The sequence below is a fragment of the Cupressus sempervirens genome, chromosome 5 (genome assembly GCF_028749045.1).
Source record: "Cupressus sempervirens isolate cs-2001-9-10 chromosome 5, ASM2874904v1, whole genome shotgun sequence".
Lineage (NCBI taxonomy): Eukaryota > Viridiplantae > Streptophyta > Pinopsida > Cupressales > Cupressaceae > Cupressus > Cupressus sempervirens.
The window spans coordinates 99,931,453-99,944,864 of record NC_143122.1 but is presented as its reverse complement, the minus strand read 5'-3'; positions in this window follow the sequence as shown (position 1 = coordinate 99,944,864).

Here is a 13,412-nt window from a genome sequence, read left to right as displayed (position 1 = left end):
TCCAACCATACTCTTGTATAGTGTTGGATCCACTCTTTTTCTAGAGTCTTCCTTGCTCAACTTCAGACCTATTGTTGTTGGTGTGGGGGCTGGCTTACTATTCAGCATTTTGAATCTCTCCAAGATATGCCCTACCTATTTTTCTTAAGAGATGAAGATGCCATCATGCATTTGTTTTACTTCTATGCCTAGAAAGTATTTCAAGAGACCTAAGTCTGTCATTTCAAATTCACTTTTCATGGCCTCTTTGAATTCACCAATTAGAGCCTTGTCATTTCCAGTAAAACTCAAGTCATCTACATACAAGACAACAATCAATACATTACCATCTGCTGCCTTGATGTAAAGAGTGGACTTGCCATTGCTTTTGCTAAAGCCATTGCTCATCAAATATGAGTCAATCCTACTATACCATGCCCGTGGAGCTTTCTTGAGCCCATAAAGAGCTCTCTTCAATCTATATACTTAGTTCTCTTCACCTACAACTTCATAACCAAGTGGCTACTCCACATATACTTCTTCTTTCAATACACCATTAAGGAAGACATACTTCACATCCATTTGAAATACCTTCCACTTGTGATGGGCTGCAATTTCTATGACAACATGCACGATTTCCATTCTTGCAACAGGGGCATAGGTCTCATCATAATCTCTTCCATATTGCTGTTTGTAGCCCTTGACTACAAGCCTTGCCTTATGCCTATCAATCTTGCCTTCAGCATTGCATTTGGTCTTGTAGACCCATTTCACTCCAATCACTTGTTTCTTGGGAGGCAATTCAGTTAGCTCCCATATCTCATTCCTTTCTATGGCATCTATTTCCTCATCCATGGCATTACACCATTTCTTCTCCTTAATAGCTTCTTCAAAATATATTGGATCACTATGAGAAAATAATGCAAAATTAACACTCTCATCATAATCTTCATACCTTTCATTTTGGTATATCTCCCTAAGACTCTTGTTCTTTCTTGGTAGTAGGGAGGAGAGTGTGGGATTAGAATCTTCACTGCTACTGCTTTGCCAATTAGTTCAGTCTTCACTATTACTCGGCACTGACACTCGGTTATGCCTAGAGGAGCTCGACAATGTCTGAATCTACTTGCCTTTTCTTCTATTTGCTCCTTCTTCTTGTTGTTCATTAGCATCTTCTTCATTCATAATTGGCACTTTACTAGAAGTTCTTGGTGACTCATCAATTGAACCATACCAAGACTAATTTTTAAGAAATTTCACATCTCTTGAAAGCATCATCTTGTTGTTCAATGGGTCATACAATCTGTATGCCTTTGATTCTGGGCTGTACCTTGTGAAAATGCATTTCACACCTTTGTCATCAAATTTTTGCCTTTTCTCTTTAGGCACATGTGCATATGCTACACATCCAAACACCCTTAAGTGTTCAACTGTACATCTTATTCGCGACCAAGCTTCCATTTGAATTCTATCACAGACTACCTTTGTAGGACACCTATTAATTAGGTAAACTGCTGTTGCCATAGCCTCTCCCCAAAATATAGTTGGGAGACCTTTCTCTTTCATCATGCTCCTTGCCATTTCAACAATGGTCCTATTCTTTCTTTCAGCCACTCCATTCTGCTATGGTGTATAGCTCGCTGTGAGCTCTTTCTTTATGCCATGTTTCTTGCAAAAGTTTACAAAAGAATTGGAGGTATACTCCCCTCCTCTATCTGATCTTAGGACCTTAATACAGTGTCCACATTCTCTTTTAGCATGGGCTTTAAATTCTACAAATTTATCAAATGCTTCAGATTTGTTCTTCAAGAAATACACTCATTTCCTATGACTGAAATCATCAATGAATGTCATGAAATAAGTACTCACCCTAATGGAAGTAACTTGCATAGGACCGACTAGGTCAGTATGCACTAACTCTAATGGATATCTAGCCCTCCTAGAATTTCCAAAATTAAAGGGAAGCCTATGTTGCTTACCCAAAATACAAGCCTCACACTTGTCACATGAATTTCCTATTCGTGGCAAACCTTCTACCATTCTTTTATTTGATAGTAAATTTAAATCAGCATAGCCAAGATGACCATACCTGAGGTGCCATAGCTGTGAGGGGTCTTGAATCACACTCCTTAGAGCTGATTGTGTGGGAGTTGCAACACGAACTTGAGATGAGAAACATGTCTCTATCCTCAAGGGAAAAATTCTGTTCTTGGTCATTTGAACTGCTGCAAGTAAATTCTTGCTCCCATCTTTTTCATGAATGATACTACTATCATTCTCCATCAGCACTTTGTATCCATTTTGAATGAGCTAACCAATGCTCATCAAATTGTGCTTCATACCAAGGGCAAAATACACATTTTTTATTTCCCTTTTCTCACCTTTCTTGGTGCAGACCATAATAGATCCTTTGCCCACAAATGGTAGGGTTCCATTGTTACCCATTTTAATTTCAGATTTGAAAATCTTGTCAATGAATGAAAAAAAAGGTTTCATTACCACTCATGTGGTTGCTACATCCACTGTCGAGGTACCAAATGGGTAAGTGCACAAAGTTGTGGTGCCAAAAGGGGGGTATAAGTGGACACCTTTTTCTTGAAATCAGCAAATTCTGGACTTCAACAAGAATTTGAAGATAGTTACGCTCAAAATTTTAAGATATGGCAAAAACAAAAGTTGTAGTCCTTTGAATCTAGTTTTTAAACTACTAATTTTTTTTCAAAATGGTTTAGTTTTAGATCCTCAAAAAAGGGGGCCACAGAAAGTGGTACTGTTTATTCCAAAAAAACATAACATAGTACAAAGTGTGGCCCCCCTAAAATTTTAACTTTTTTTTTGAAATTCTTTAATCGCTCTGGTCAAAAGTTACCTAACACTATGTAGTTTATCCCAAATTTTTCGGGTAATTTTATAATGTGTATTTTTTTTTTAATGAATTTTTAAATTAGACCCATCCCAAAAATGTAAAATATTTGTGTGCTCCCCCTAGAAATGATTGAAAACTAATCTAAAATCAAAACTTCTTTTTTTCAAAGTGTGTAGAATGGAGTCTAGTTTCTAAAAAACTAAGTTGTTAGAAAATTCGATGAATGAGCTAAAATCTATAGCCCAATTAGTACATGGTGGTTTTTGACAAAAAATGAACATACATTCAAAAGAAATTATAGATGAAAGACTTAAAATAGTTCAAATTAAAAATAAATTATATGGTTAGATAGCTAACACAGAGACCTATAATGTTATGTAACCTGATCTTATCGATACCCCCAACCACAAAGAATCTTGAAGGGGAGCACACAAGAAAAATCAATCATTTTTTGTATGTTTGCTGGAAAACACGTCTTAGACCTATTTATAAACTCCAAACCTTTGGGTTTGATCTCCAAGGAAAAACCAAGCCTTAGGCTTGGTTTTAATGCAAAGCTTTGAATAGTGCATGCGCCCTATAGCGCGCACGCCCTATTAAAATGCTATTGAATTCGAGGTAGTGCGCATGCACTATAGTACGCACACGCTATAGTGCGCACGCACTATTGAGACCTAAATTGCAAATCAAAACCAAGAGAGAGCTGGGGGGTGGGGCGAGGGAATGGCTATTTGTGTGGGTGAGAGAGATAGAGAGAAAGTAGGGGATGGGAGAGGGGAGAGAGGAAGTGAGAAAGAGTAGGGGTGGCAGAGAGGGTATAGGATAGGAGATAGAGGAAATGTGAGAGAGTAGGGGTGGCAAAGAGAGTACAAGATGCAAGAGAGAGGAAGTGTGAGAGAGAGAGTAGAGGTGGCAAAGAGAGAGTATGGGATGGGGGAGAGAGATTGAAAGTAGGGGATGGGAGAGAGAGGAAGTGTGAGAGAGAGTACAAGTTGGGAGAGAGAGATTGAGAGTAGGGGATGGGGGAGAGAGAGAGTAGGTGGTGGGAGATAGAGCGGGAGAGGAAGAGCGAGAGAGAGGAGGATGGGACTGCATGTGTGTGAAAGAGAGAGAGTAGGGAATGGGAGAGGGGGAAGATAGAGTAGCTTGAGAGAGAGTAGGGGATGGAAGAGAGAGTAGGGGATGAAAGAGAGAGTAGATGATGGGAGAGGGAGTGGGAGAGGGAGAGAGAGAGGGGGGATGGAAATGTGTGTAAGAGAGAAAGAGAGAGAGTGTGAAAATGTGAGAGAGGGTAGGGGGTAGCAAAGAGAGAGTAGAGAGGGAGAGAGTGAGAGAGAGAGAGAGTGAGAGAGAGTGAGAGTAGGCAGTGGGAGAGGGAGAGTGAGTGAGAGAAAAAGTAGAGGATGGGAGAGGAGAGAGGGGGGATGGGTGTGTGTGAAAGAGAGAGAGTAGGGAATGAGAGAGGGGAGAGAGAGATAGAGAGAGTAGAGGATGGGATAGAAAGAGAGTAGGAAATGGCAGAGGGAGTGGGAGAGGGAGAGAGATGGTGGATGGAGGAGAAAGAGATTAGGCAATGGTAGAGGGAGTGGGAGAGGGAGAGAGAGGGGGGATGGAAGTGTGTGTAAGAGAGAAAGTAGGGGATGGGAGAGAGTGAGAGAGAGAGTAGGGGTGGAAAATAGAGAGAGTGAGAGTAGGGGATGGGAGAGAGAGGGAGAGAGAGAGAGAGAGATAGTAGGCGATGGGAGAGGGAGTGGGAGGGAGAGGGAGAGGGGGAATGGAAGTGTGTAAGAGAGATAGAGTTGGGGATGGGAGAGAGTAGGCAATGGGAGAGGGAGTGAGAGAGAGAGAGAGAGGGAGGGAATGGGAATGTGTATAAGAGAGATAGAGTAGGGGATGGGAGAGAGTGTGAGAGTTTGAGAGAGAGTAGGGGGTGGTAGAGAGAGCTTGTACAGGATGGGGGTGAGAGAGAGAGAGAGAGTAGGGGATGGAAGAGAGAGAGTGAGAGTAGGGGATGGGAGAGAGAAAGTAAAGAGGGAAAGAGAGTACTTGAGAGAGAGAGAGATAGTAGGTGGTGCAAGAGGGAGTGGGAGAGGGAGAGAGAGGGGGGATGGGAGTGTGTGTGACAAATCTAGAGAGTAGGGGATGGGAGAGAAGAGAGAGAGGGGGGGTGGGAGTGTGTGTCTATGAAAGAGAGAGAGTAGGGGATGGGAGAGGGGAGAGAGAGAGTAGGGGATGGGGGAGAGGGAGTGGGAGAGGGAGAGAGAGAGAGGGGGAATGGGAATGTGTGTAAGAGAGACAGAGTAGGGGATGGGAGAGAGTGTGAGAGTGTGAGAGAGAGTAGGTGGTGGCAGAGAGAGCTCGTATGGGATGGGAGAGAGAGAGTGAGATTAGGGGATGGGAGTGCGAGAGAGAGTAGGGGATGGGAGAGAGAGAGAGTGAGAGTAAGGGATGGGATGGGAGAGAGAGAGAGAGTAGAGAGGGAGAGAGAGAACTTGAGAGAGAGAGAGAGAGATCTAGTAGGCAGTAGGAGTGGGAGAGGGAGAGAGATAGGGGGGATGGGAGTGTGCGTGACAGATGTAGAGAGTAGGGGATGGGAGAGAAGAGAGTGGGGGGATAAGAGTGTGTGTGTCTGTGAAAAAGAGAGAGTAGGGGATGGGAGAGAGTGTGAGAGTGTGAGAGAGAGTAGGGGGTGGTAGAGAGAGAGTACGAGATGGGAGAGACAGAGTGAAATGATGGGAGAGATAGAGTGAAAGGATGGGAGAGAGTGAGAGAGAGAGAGTAGGGGGCGGCAGAGAGAGAGAGTATGGGATGGGAGAGACAATGAAAGGATGGGAGAGAGTGTGAGAGAGAGTAGGGGATGGGAGAGAGTGTGAGAGAGAGTTGGGAATGGGAGAGAGAGAGAGTAAGAGTAGGGGATGGGAGAGAGAGAGTAGAGAGGGAGAGAGAGAACTTGAGAGAGAGAAATAGTAGGTGACTTGGGAGAGGGAGTGGGAGAGGAGGAGAGAGAGGGATGGGAGTGCGTGTGACAAATCTAGAGAGTAGGGGATGGGAGAGAAGAGAGAGGGGGGATGGGAGTGTGAGTGTGTGTGTGTGTGTCTGTGAAAGAGAGAGAGTAGGAGATAGGAGAGAGTGTGAGAGTGTGAGAGAGAGTAGTGGGTGGCAAAGAGAGAGTACAAGATGGGAGAGACAGAGTGAAAGGATGGGAGAGAGTGTGAGAGAGAGTAGGGGATGGGAGAGAGTGTGAGAGAGAGTTGGGAATGGGAGAGAGAGAGAGAGAGTAAGAGTAGGGGATGAGAGAGAGAGAGTAGAGAGGGAGAGAGAGAATTTGAGAGAGAGAAATAGTAGGTGACCTAGGAGAGGGAGTGGGAGAGGAGGAGAGAGAGGGATGGGAGTGCGTGTGACAAATCTAGAGAGTAGGGGATGGGAGAGAAGAGAGAGGGGGGATGGGAGTGTGAGTGTGTGTGTGTGTCTGTGAAAGGGAGAGAGTAGGGGATAGGAGAGAGTGTGAGAGTGAGAGAGAGAGAGTAGGGGGTGGCAAAGAGAGAGTATGAGATGGGAGAGACTGAGTGAAAGGATGGGAAAGAGTGTGAGAGAGAGTAGGAGGTGACAGAGAGAGAGAGAGAGAGAGAGAGAGAGAGAGAGAGAGAGAGAGAGAGTACGAGATGAGAGACAGAGTGAAAGGATGAGAGAGAGTGAAGGAGAGAGTAGGGGATGGGAGAGAGTGTGAGAGAGAGTTGGGGATTGGAGAGAGAGAGAGAGTAGGAGTAGGGGATGGGAGAGAGAGAGAGAGAGTAGAGAGGGAGAGAGAGAACTTGAGAGAGAGAGATAGTAGGTGGTGGGAGAGGGAGTGGGAGAGGAGGAGAGAGAGGGATGGGAGTGCATGTGAGCGATCTAGAGAGTAAGGGATGGGAGAGGGGAGAGAGAGAGGGGGATGGGAGTGTGTATCTGCAAAAGAGAGAGTTTAGGAGATGGGAGAGGGGAGAGAGAGAGTAGTGGATGGGAGTGTGTGTAAGAGAGAGTAGGGGATGGGAGAGAGTGTGAGAGAGAGTAGGAGGTGGCAGAGAGAGAGAGAGTAAGAAGTGGGAGAGGGAGGATGGGAGTGTGTGTGAGAGATCTAAAGAGTAAAGGATGGGAGAGGGGAGAGAGAGTAGGAAGAGAGAGAGAGTAGGGAGAGAGAGAGTAGGGAGGGTGGAGAGTGATGTGTTCTAATATAGTGCGTACGCACTATAGCACGTACGCACTATGTGAAATCACCTAAAAACGGTCAAAAAGCAACTTTGGGGCCCATTTCATTCATTCTCTGCTTTTGTTCTGTTCTGCACTCTGTTATCCTGACAGAAATTGCGGGTTTCAACACAGCAAACATTCTTTCAAAGTGGCAAACACTATTTCAAGCTAACAAACACTATTTCAAGGTGGCAAACACTTTTGGAAGCTAACAAACACCAAATTCAATCATTGGATACACGATTTGAAGACTTTTTGAATATTCCTTGTATAGAAAAGGTTAGTGCAATCTATTTTAAATATTGTTTGTTGATATATAGATACAAATTTGATTATAATTTGACATGTTGTTTAATATATAGTAAATTCATTGAAATTTGTATGTTTCAATGAAATGTTATTTCGAAATGGTTAGAAATTTGACAAGTCATTTTATATATATATATTGTGTATTCATTCAAATAATTATAATTTTTATATGTATTTGAATAATTTTTAATTTACACATTTTAAGTAATTCAAATGTTTGAATAATTTGACATGTAGAAATCATCATCATGCCAAGGAAGAAACTAAAAAATCAAACAAATGAAGATAGGGAGAGAGATTTGGCAATTAAAAGAGATAATATGAAATTACTACATGAGCAAAGAAAATTGCAAAGCAATAATGAAGAATTGACTTTCGAAGAGGATCAAGAACCACCGGTACCAAGAAACAAAGAGGAAGAATTGGAAAGACAAAGAGAACGAATGAGACTGTTATGCTCAAGAAGACAATTGAATTGTGAAGCTACACCATCTTCTAATGTTGGAGTCATATCGTCCGCTACACCATCTTCCAATGTTGAAGTCATATCTTCCTCTCATGTTGAAGAGACACCGATTTGTAGATCCGACGATATACACACTCCATCATGTCATGTTGAAGGCACAACATCAACACATCAAGTAGGTGATATTCCATCTTTTGCATCTTATTGCCAAGGCACATCATCTTCGGTTCAAGGTATGCAATACACTCAACCTTATGTTGATGTTCAAAATGTTGAGAGAATTGAAGAGATTATAACACCTTCTAGAATTCGTTTTAGAAGACCAAAATATTTGATTGATATTGATAGTAACATTTTGAAATCAATGCCTGACAAGATTAGCAAGCGTACTTGTCAAAGAAAAGTTAATTGTATGTGGAGATTATTTTTTGATGAATTAAATATTACAGGTCAATTCCAATTATTTGTTGAAATGATGAGGAATTTAAAATTTAGGCCTATCATGAAGATTCTTGGGCTAAGAATGATGGATGATTCAAATGAAAAAAACATTGTAAAGAATCTAATGAATTCTTATGACAAAGTGGGTTCTAAATCATGCACCAAAGATAGTAATATCGCAAGACGAGTACTTACATCGACAATAGTAAGTATCCAAATGAAGAAAGCTCAACTCATGAGAAAGACAAGCAAAACATTAAAAATTGGTAGAGGTACTCTAAGGAGAGCCATGCTAAGGTGTGAGAGATTGGAAGATCCAACAAAAAATGAGTTATGGACATTTAGCGATAGACTACTACGAAAGGATAAAGAAATTAGTGAATCCTTGAAATCATTGATCGAAGATTTTTGGAAAAATAACACACGTATTTCCCCTAATCAAAGAGATGTTTTAAGAAGGAGGATTGGTAGCCAAAATCGCGAGCCACATGCAAAACATTTTTTGGACACAACTCAGACACAATTTTTTGCAAAATTTATTGGTACGTATCCTCAAATTCAAATAAGTCAAAGATTTTTTGAGATGGGTAAACCTTTTTATGTGAAGATAAATCACACACGCACAACTTGTTGTTGTAGCATACATATTGAATTTTCTAACCATTTTGATATTTTTAGGCATATATGCATAATTTTGCATTCTCAGTTTGTTTTGCAGGATTGTGACATAAATGAGCCACCAAGATCTTCAAGGGAATTCATATCCAACATTTTATGTGAAATAAGGGATGGCCAACAATTTTACAAGACATCATGCTTGGATGGTACATGCTTATTTTGTGGTTCTTTGCAACTTTTATCAAATTGTCAACATTTGGATAGTACACATGCAATTGGAAATGAAATAGTAGATTATGGAAAATTTAAGACAGTGAGATATGCTCTAAAAGATGGGAAACATGGTAAAAGATGTGATTTAGTCATTGAAAATATTCCAGTGTATGAGTTCGTGAAGATTTTTCGTGAAAACATTATTTACGAGTATGCAAGGCATACCCATAGAGCTCGATGGCTAGATTTGCAATTCAAGTTGTGCAAGGATACGTTTCCACTGGATACCATTGTTTCGGTTGTAGATTTCGCAGAGAACTACAAACTACAACCACAAAATGAGGTGCAAGCAAAGTATTATACTTCTCAACAGGTTTCCATATTTTTTCACATAACATTCATTTATTCACCTACAAGTACAAAGGATGACAGGAAGATTTTGAGGGAGTACCATTTTTACATCAGCGATGATCGATCACATTCTACGGAGTTCGTACATGGTTGTTTTCAACTATTTTATGGAGATTTGGCTAAAAGGGGCATCACATATTGTCAGCACATTATTTGGTCAGACAATTGTGCATCTCAATTCAAGAATGCACGGATGTTCTATTGGTTGAGCAGGATGCACAAGTTGTGTAGAATTCAATACATGTGGAATTTCACAGAGGCTGGTCATGGAAAGGGAGAGCACGATGGTGTAGGCGCATGCATCAAAAGAGCCTTAGCTCGTGAAGAACTAAAGTACAAAGATGGAGCAATATTGACAGATGCAAAATCCATCGTCCAGTGGTGTAATGCTACAATGGGTCCAGGTAAGGAAGGTGAGTCTACAGTTCGTAGATTTTTTTGGTTGATAGATAATACTAACATTGCACCATATCAGGATTGTTGCACACTAACAGGATCCAGTGAGTTGCACTCTTTTAGAAGCTCTGATGCAGGTTCATGGAGTATCCACACACGAAAAATGGCATGCTATTGTCCATCATGTGCAGAGAAAAATTGGGATGACTGTGAGTCGACTGAATGGGTGGACAAATGGGATATACGAGTTTTGGACCCAATTGACACCTATCGTCCCCCACAAGCACTAGAAATGGTACAGATGGAATCTTCTATTGACTTTGAGCGCTTGTCTGATCTAGTGCAACCTGGTAATATATATATTTATATATCTTTGTAATTTCAATATGTAACTTTATAACTTTTACGCAAGTATTTTCTGAATTAATGATCACATTTTGTACATTTGTCACTGCAGGCCATGTTTTTGCTGTTATTGCACCTGAAGACAATGAAGAAGGGATAGATTATTATTTGTGTCATTGTGTTCAAGCCAAAGAAAAATTGGATCACTCGGTTATAGATGGTGAAGGTTTAGAGTACCATGTCGGTGCGGTGGTTGTAACTGGCACATGACTTAGACGATATTCTATGAAGAACCCTAACTTGTGGTTATTCGAGGATTGGCAAACAGAGAGGAAGATTCTTCATTATTCAAATCTTTTTGTCGCATCAAATGTCCACTTGATAAAATATGGTGGAAAACCACATAATAAGAATCTTTGGAGAGTTCGCGAGTCAGACCATGAGGCAATACTTGAGACATTAAAATGTCGAGCAAATCCAGTTGGCTCATTAGATTGAATACAGAGAGAGGGAGAGAGAGAAAGAGTGATCAATTGGATCCAAATAAATTGTTGCAACCTCTTCCCCAAGACTGTCCACATGAATAAGGTGGACCGTATTGTTATGATGCGTAAGTGATGAGATTTAGTTTAAATCATAGATTTTATGTTTTGATTTGTTTAGAATCTAGATTTTATGTTTTGATGTCTCCAATTTTTTTAAAGCTAGAACAATATTTTTCATATTTTCTTATTGTGATGATATTTTTATTTCATTGCATGTTCTCTTGGATGACAGGAGGGAGAGAAGAAAAATAAGTAGATTTCCAAACAGCCAACCACCCTTCTTCATGTAATTTATTCATTTAAGGTAAAAGTCCCATTTCCTTTGTTTGGCTTTGGTATTTGGTTATTTAAAGTCATTATTCTAGTTGGACCTTCGTATGTTTGAATTTGGGATTTTTTAGTGTCTATTTGTTATGATTATACTGAATTATTAATTCTACGATGTTTCTATTATTTAATTATTTAAAATAAATTAAAACTTTTTGTATAAATTATTACTTTTTGTATAAACTTTTTGTTGAAGGTGCACCTCCAATATTTGGTCTATATCTCTTTCAAACATTTAGATTATCCTCTCTTTCTTTCCTCTTCTATTCCTTTAGTGCAACCTTCTCCGCAACTCATTTTCCCCTCTCTATAGCATATAAGATCTCATTTCTTGCAATCTTTTCCTCTCTCCCATCTTTCCTATCCCTGATCTTCTCCTTCATGTAAAGTGCATTAGCCTCAAATAACTTCTTAGTCTCTATTGTTCCTTAGAATTTTGTATCCTTTTCTTTGGTAGCTATAGGAATCTACTGGGTAAACCACTATGTTGTTTTCTGTCTAGTGGCATGTAAGGTATAAAATCATCATCTCCATCATAGTCATTTTGGGCCTGGGTATCAAAAAATTGTTAACTATTTATTTCATCATGGTTGCCACCATTTTCAAAGCATTAGATGACGTCCTTGGGGTCAACATGTGGTGGGGATGGAATTAAAAGGGAAACATTTTCATCCCCACAAGTATTTGGTTACCCAAGGTTTGTGACAACCTCCTACAACCAATCTGGTTGTGAATCTTGCATTAGCAAGCTTAATCTAATATCAATGTTTGTTGTATGCTCAAGGTTTTATCTCCTATAATAGTCCACTGGCTGGTTCAGGATTTTTGGTTGGGTATTTTTAGGTGCAATTGTACCTAGTCCCTTCATATTTTGTCCATAACTCCTCAACAAAGTGTTAATTGGTTCATCTAATAAGCCATTTATTTTTAGGAAGGATTCAATAGTGATTTCCTCCCCTTCACTTTACAACTCGTTAATATTTGCATCATCTACAGTAGTTGTTTCTTACAACTCATCTCTTACACTTTCTCAATTTTGCCTCTTCTAGGCTTGTTCCAACTAGCCCTTGCCAGTCCTAAACTATTGGGTGATTAAAATACCCTTTTCCTCACTCTAAAATATACTCCAAAACCAACTACACTTGTTTTGTAAAATATCACTCAAAACTGGCTATTTCAGTCTGTCAACTAGGCCTAGTTTGAGGCCATTTACAAAGCAACTCACAATCCCTTGACTTTTGGAACTCCCATGACCCAAAAAAGTCTTAAGAAATGACTCAAATGCAAGGATTCTTTTATTTTTTTGGTCTCATGATCAACTTTACAATGGTTTTTACAAAACCCTCCTTTCTAGCCCCTTTACCCTAGGGCTTTCTAGAACTCTTACTTTGCAACATCTCTAGAACCCCAAAATTGTTCAACCACCTTCACTTTGGTTATATTAGATGACTTCAAACATAAAATGCAACTCTTGTTTGGAGAAAACACTAAATCCACCTTGGGAGCAATCACATACCCCTTTTTATGCACTCAAATTTTAGGGAAAACTATGCAAATACTTCTTAAATGGTTTCAACACTCAAATTTTCAGATGGAAATGGTTATTATAGACTCAAACCAACAAGAAAAATCCCAAACTTGAGGTTTCTCAACACTCAACAATCAAATTTCAAAACTATTACCAGCACTTACTACTAGGACAATTTCTAGTTTTAATGGTCAAACTCCCAAACCATACAAAGGAACCCCCACTATTTTTGCATTTTTAAACACTCTTTTTGGATACCTACAATAACCTCTCTCACTTTTTGGAGATCACACTCCGTTTTCATTTTATGACGCCATCTCGGGTGATGCTGAAACTTGCAATGTTGGCTAGTACAAAGTTGTCAACTGCCAAATCTCTCTCACCTTTCCTCGTGGGATCGAACTGTCTACTCTGTTAGCTCTATGTGGTCGGGTAAACCCTATCCCCAACCTCTTCCTATCCCCTTTAGTACTTGAACGTTCTCAGGCACGCCAATCTAGAATGTCCCCAAGGGTCACTAAATGCCACAAGGCTGCAATTTTTGACGAGACATATCTCAGAGCTCGTGCGAGGTATGGATGCGATTCCAATTCCTACAGGACTGTGTTGCGGAGACCTACAATAATATCTCTCACTTTTTGGAGATCACATTCTATTTTCATTTTACAACACCATCTCGGGTGATGCTGAAACTTGTAGTGTTGGCCAGTACAAAGTTACCAACTGCCAAATCTCTCTCAT